Source organism: Plecotus auritus (genome assembly GCF_963455305.1).
Source record: "Plecotus auritus genome assembly, chromosome: 7".
Lineage (NCBI taxonomy): Eukaryota > Metazoa > Chordata > Mammalia > Chiroptera > Vespertilionidae > Plecotus > Plecotus auritus.
Window position 1 is genome coordinate 58,994,149 of NC_137774.1, and position 5,433 is coordinate 58,999,581.

The 5,433-nt window shown below is 55.1% G+C and overlaps 1 protein-coding gene across 6 annotated transcripts in view; it reads left to right on the forward strand.

Moving 5' to 3' along the window:
- Positions 1-5,433, forward strand: part of IQCK (IQ motif containing K) — a 140,838-nt gene that overhangs the window by 117,532 nt on the left and 17,873 nt on the right. The gene's annotated exons all lie outside the window — the stretch shown is intronic.

Genomic DNA, 5,433 nt, shown 5'->3' on the forward strand with positions numbered 1-5,433 from the left:
CTTTCTCTGTCCAGGCTCTGACTGATGGCAGGGACACGGTGGAGGAGTGGGTTTATTGGCAATCTTTTTTCTTCTGTCTGATATATTTTCCAATAATTCTTTCTGAAAGAAAGTTTTTCCCAATTGTATAGTGATGCATGTATGCTGTAGACATTTGGGAAAAAACAATCCACCCATTTTCTGTCAGTCATTTGCCTATTTAGTGTTCTGTTTGCTTGTTGTTATAAACACAGTTGAGATGCTGGGCCATCACTTAGTGGAGGTACTGAATGCAACTTGGTGCTGGGCTTCGTGTGGAAAGACGTGCTGTGAACATCTCACCAGGAGCACCTGTAAAGGAGGAGTCGCTTGTTCCTGAAAAAACTTTCTTCTGCAGAAAGGCCAGAGGGAAAAGGGGGCAGTGCTGGCGCATGGCGGAACTGCCTGACCTGCAGCGACGCCATGCTGGCTTCCACCTCGCCACAGAGCACAGCCGAATATCCGCCTGACCCCACGATATTTCTAGATGCAAATTTCAGTGTTCAAACATGCATCATTAAATTTACAGGAAATGTGCCCGTGTTTTCCCCTTGACATTTCTCCTCTTCTTTCAAGCTTTGCACGTTTTAAGGGCTGCATCCATGCATCAGATACCTCGCCATCCTGCTCTTGCTGGACGTGTAGGTTGTTCCCGCTGTTTACACGGTAATGAGTGCCGTCGTCTGCGGCATCATGGCGTATCCATGATTACAGAAATCTTCTCTCTCAGGGAGAGAGCTGTGAGATTGTGACCTTGTGGAGGTTAAGGGCATGGACACAGGAGCCAGGCAGCCCACAGTGTGATCTCGGACCCGTTGCATGGCCCCTGTGTGCCTCAGTCTCCTCACCTGTGTGATTGGGGGAAATGGCAGCGCCAACCTCTCCACCACTTCATACGTGTAAAGGGGTTAGGAAGTACCATAGAGGTATTTGCTCTTATTATTTACCCAGAGTCCCAGAAACTGGGTGCTAATTGGATTAAAAATTTAACTGCCTAGCCAGTTTTGCCCTGTGATTAGAGCATTGGCCCACAGACTGAGGGGTCTCGAGTTTAATATGGGCGCAGGCAGGAGGCAGTCAATCAATGTGTCTCTCTCACATCGATGATTTTCTCTCTGCTCCTCCCTTCCTTCCACTCTCTCTAAAAATCAATGGGAAAAATATCCTCTGTAGAGGATTAACAAAAAACATTAAAATGTAAGGCTTCTTATGGACAGTTGCTGTGTGGAGAGTGTGACGCTGCCCCTTTGTTTGGGGTCTGAGCCGTGATGGATGAGCATTTACTGGAGTGGTGTCTCTCTGGTGTATATCTGTGGTTCCTGTAATTCTGTTTATTTTCCCGCCTCCTCCTAGACTGTGAGTTCCCTGAGGTCAGACTGTGCCCTACAATAACCCCATTGAGTGTGTGGTCCTGGGCTGCTCAGTGCTGAGCCCTGCAGTCCTCTCCTGGCTGCTCCCGGCATCCTTGGGGGCGGGTCCTCAGACCTGGGCAAGGCTGGATGGCTCTTTCCCATCTTTCCCACACCTGTCCCATCAACCGATCTCTGGGGGAGGGTGGGGGAAGGTGGGGGTAGCCCTCAGGACTCTGAAGGCCCAGACGGGGGCCCAGGAATTGGCATTTGTGCCTGATCCTTGTTGCCAAGGCCATGTCTGGGCAACACCAAGTGAACGGTGGCCCCTGAACTTGCTCCCACATCTGCAGCCTCAGGCAGCCCCTTGTGCCGGGATGGAGGCCAAGGCTGGCCAAGAGGGGGTGTGCTAGCATGCAGGGCTTTTCCTATCCTTTGCCTTACCTGGAGCAGTAGGGATGGTACATCTTCAGGGCTCCACCTCCACCCTTCTAGGACGGGCTGTGCGCTGCCTCCAAGGGGACCAGGGCAGGCGGGCAGGCAGGCACCCAACACGCTGGAAGCAGCCCCAGTGGCCTCCACCTGAGGTGGGAGACACTGCTGCCTCCCCACCCCCCAGCACCTACCTGTGCCGGCTGCGTCTGCCAAGCCCAGGAGGAAACCACTGAGGAGACATCATTGTTTCCACATTTTTAGCAAAGTAACCCCTGCATCGTGTCCCATGGCCAGAAAGACGCCTGGGGAAAGCGAACAGAACGGGCCCATCTGTGTGCTGCCCTCTTAGACCACCCCTCGCACTCCCGCTGCCTCTGGGCTGTTCTGTCTGCATCCCTAACAGACAGTCCGGTTTGGTTTGGGGCACTCCCTACTGACTTCCTGCTGACACTGATGGGACTCTCACTCATGTCCGGCCCCACCCTCCCAAGGCAGCTACATCACTCCTCTCCGTTCCTTTCTAAGTTCTAGTTACTCCCACGTTCATTTCTTTTCTCTTTTTCTGGGAGGGCTGTACACATGCAAACCGTGGTGCCTATAAAGCACACGTCCCGGCAAAGCATTCCCGTGACATCCCCCCCGCCCCAAATTGAGGCAGCAGAGGGCTGCCACACTCCCAGAGCCCTGTCCCTCACTTCGTGATAATGGCTCTTGGCTTTTCTTTAGAGTTATTTCCATCTTAGGTGCATCCCTCAGTGGTTAGACCTGCTGCACACAGAACCACACAGTGGGCTCACTCCCACTCCGTACCTTCCTTCAGCCTCAGGGCCAGGTCTGAGCTGAAGGGAGCTTGTTGTCCACTGAGCCCACGAGGCATTCACCCAGAGAGCTGGACCGGCGCCTGGGTTGCTTTCCACGCTCTGATGTCAGGCACGTGCTAGTCCACACCTGCTAGTCGGTGCATGCTGGGCTTGCTGGGCGGATGCGGCGGGGCACTGCTCTGTGGGGAGATGCCCACCTGGCTCACGGAAGAGCCAGCTCTCCAGCGGCTGCACCGCACAGATTCGGACTGATTGCCTGGGGTGGGGTGGGCACGGGGAGGCTCCACAGCCACCTGTTCAGGCCCTTTAGTTAGGTCAAGCTGGCCGCGGGCTTGACATGCTGGGGTCATATCTTCACTACAGCTTGAAGGAGGGTCCCTAGCATCCCTTGCCATCTCCTCCCTCCAGGCTTGTGATCTGAAAGAGATGGGGCCAAAGTGGGGTTAGGGAGAGAGGTTGTAGGTATGGGTAGGAATTGGGTAAAATTCTGGGACGCAGACTTCGGGGTGACTGCCTTCGGGGAGGGTTGAGGAGCTAGAGAGCCCAAGGCTGGAGCCCCCCACTCCCCGAAGCCGGTCCCCCTCCCCCCGCATTAGTGGCACTGCGGGCCTGGCTACCAGCTGTAGGCGGAGAGAACACCGCTGAACGGCTGGGGGTTTTTAGGGTCATATTTCTTCTTTTTTTTTTCATTGACCAGCTGCCTCTTGCATACCCCATCGAGGCTGCAACTTAGGCATGTGCCCTTGACCAGATTGGAACCTGGGACCCTTCAGTCTGCAGGCTGATGCACTATCCCAGTGGTTCTCAACCTGTGGGTCGCAACCCCTTTGGGGGTCGAACAACCCTTTCACAGGGGTTGCCTAAGACCATCGGAAAACACAGATATTTACATAACGATTCCTAACAGTAGCAAAATTACAGTTATGAAGTAGCAATGAAAATAATTTTATGGTTGGGGGTCACCACAACATGAGGAAATGTATTAAAGGGTCACGGCATTAGGAAGGTTGAGAACCACTGCTCTATCCACTGAGCGAAGCCGGTGAAGGCAGGGTCATATTTCTTGAAGGGACTCCAGCCATGGTTTGAGTTTCTCAACTCTGACTGGTTAGCAACACATGGAGCTTTGAATAAGCCCTGAGGCCCGGCCCAGGCCCACTGCACTGGCAGGTCTGGGCGAGAGGGCACAGTAGGCTGCAGGGGCAGCCAGGGGTTCCTCAGTGCAGCCAGGGGCCAGCGTCAGGCTGACTTCAGCAGCCGCCAGAGGTCGGGGAGCACACAGCGGGCTCCGCGGGCGGCTCTGATTATGGGTCAGGGATTTGCGTTTCCCCCAGGTGCCCAGTGATGCAAACGTTGCTGGCCCCACCCCTGGAGAGCCCTCTGGTACCTGTGTCTACCTGCACACTGCCCCCGGGCCCTCTTCCCAGCTCCGTGCCACGCCCTCAGTGGGAACTGGCAAACGCTGCCCATCAGGCCTGGGCCACCTCAGTCAGTTCTAAACATGGTCAGTGCAGCTGGGAGGCCAGCTGTGTGCGGTGCGTCTGTGGGGCCTCCTCACCTGTCAGCCAACAGGGTCTTCATGGAGATTGCCCAGACACGTGGCACAGAAAGGTATACACGTTGAAAAGTGTTTCATGTTCCCAGAGCACAGGCTCCAAGTATTGGAAGTGTTTTTCTGGTTTGAGTTAATACAATTATGAGTACCTAAATAAATACATTACACATTTTGCTAGTTATTAAACAGAGGCGACTCTGGGGGATGCCATTTCCAATTCTTCCTTTGTCACCTGGGGGTCTTTACACACCAGCAGTGTCCGGGATGGGGAGGTGGGGGCGGGGCCAGGATGGGAAGTAGGGGCGGGGCCAGGATGGAGAGATGGGGGCGAGGCCAGGATGGGGCGGGGCCAGGATGGGAAGTAGGGGCGGGGCCAATGGAAATGCTGCAATTACAAGTCCACACAGACAGTGATTTGGAAATGGACTTTGAATAAACCGCGTCCCTTGGGCAGTCTGTGTCGCCTGAGCAAGAAGCTGCTGGGCTGGCCTGCGCTGCCCGAAGCTTCAGCCGCTCCCACCTGGGAGCAGCCACGCTGCACGGGTTGGGGTCCACGCCTCCCCCGGGGTGGGGTGTGCCCGTGTGTGGCCTTCGTCACTGGGAGGCCAGGACCAGGACCCAGTGGGCTCGCCTGAACCCTGCCCCACACGGTGGAAACCGCCATCCTTTCTGTCCCACCCGGCTCTCCACAAAAGCCAGCCGGGCCTGTGCCTCGCTTAGAATAGCCCTCAGGTGCTCACATCGGGCAGGACCTGATCCTAGAGCCTGGAGTGACAGGCTCCCTCCTCCCACCAGGAGACGGGGCCATATTTGGGGGGAGGTGCTGCTATCTGTTGGGACAGTGTTCCTCACAACAGTGCCACGCTGTATTCAGCTCACTTTCCTCTTTGGCTGACTCAGAAAATGATCAGGATTCCAGACCATGAAAGTGTTGAAAAGATGCTCTTCTGACCTTGTACTGACCCCAAGCTATCTGGAGTTTTTAATTTGGGGGGTGAGTGGTGACACACAGGGTTGAGGCCAGAGCTGGAATCTGTCATCTTCAGAAAAACTTCCTCCTTCAGTCCCCCACCTGCAAGTGCACCCTGACCTCCTGAACTGACCTAAGGGTGGCCATAGACCCCATGTGCAGGTTTGGGGACAGCCCAGCAGCTGGTACAACTGGCCTTCTCCACACACCAGTTCTCAACTTCCAAATGACAAGTCTGTCCAGGCGGGTAAACCAGTCCTGACCTTTTCTTTTGTTTCTTTGCAG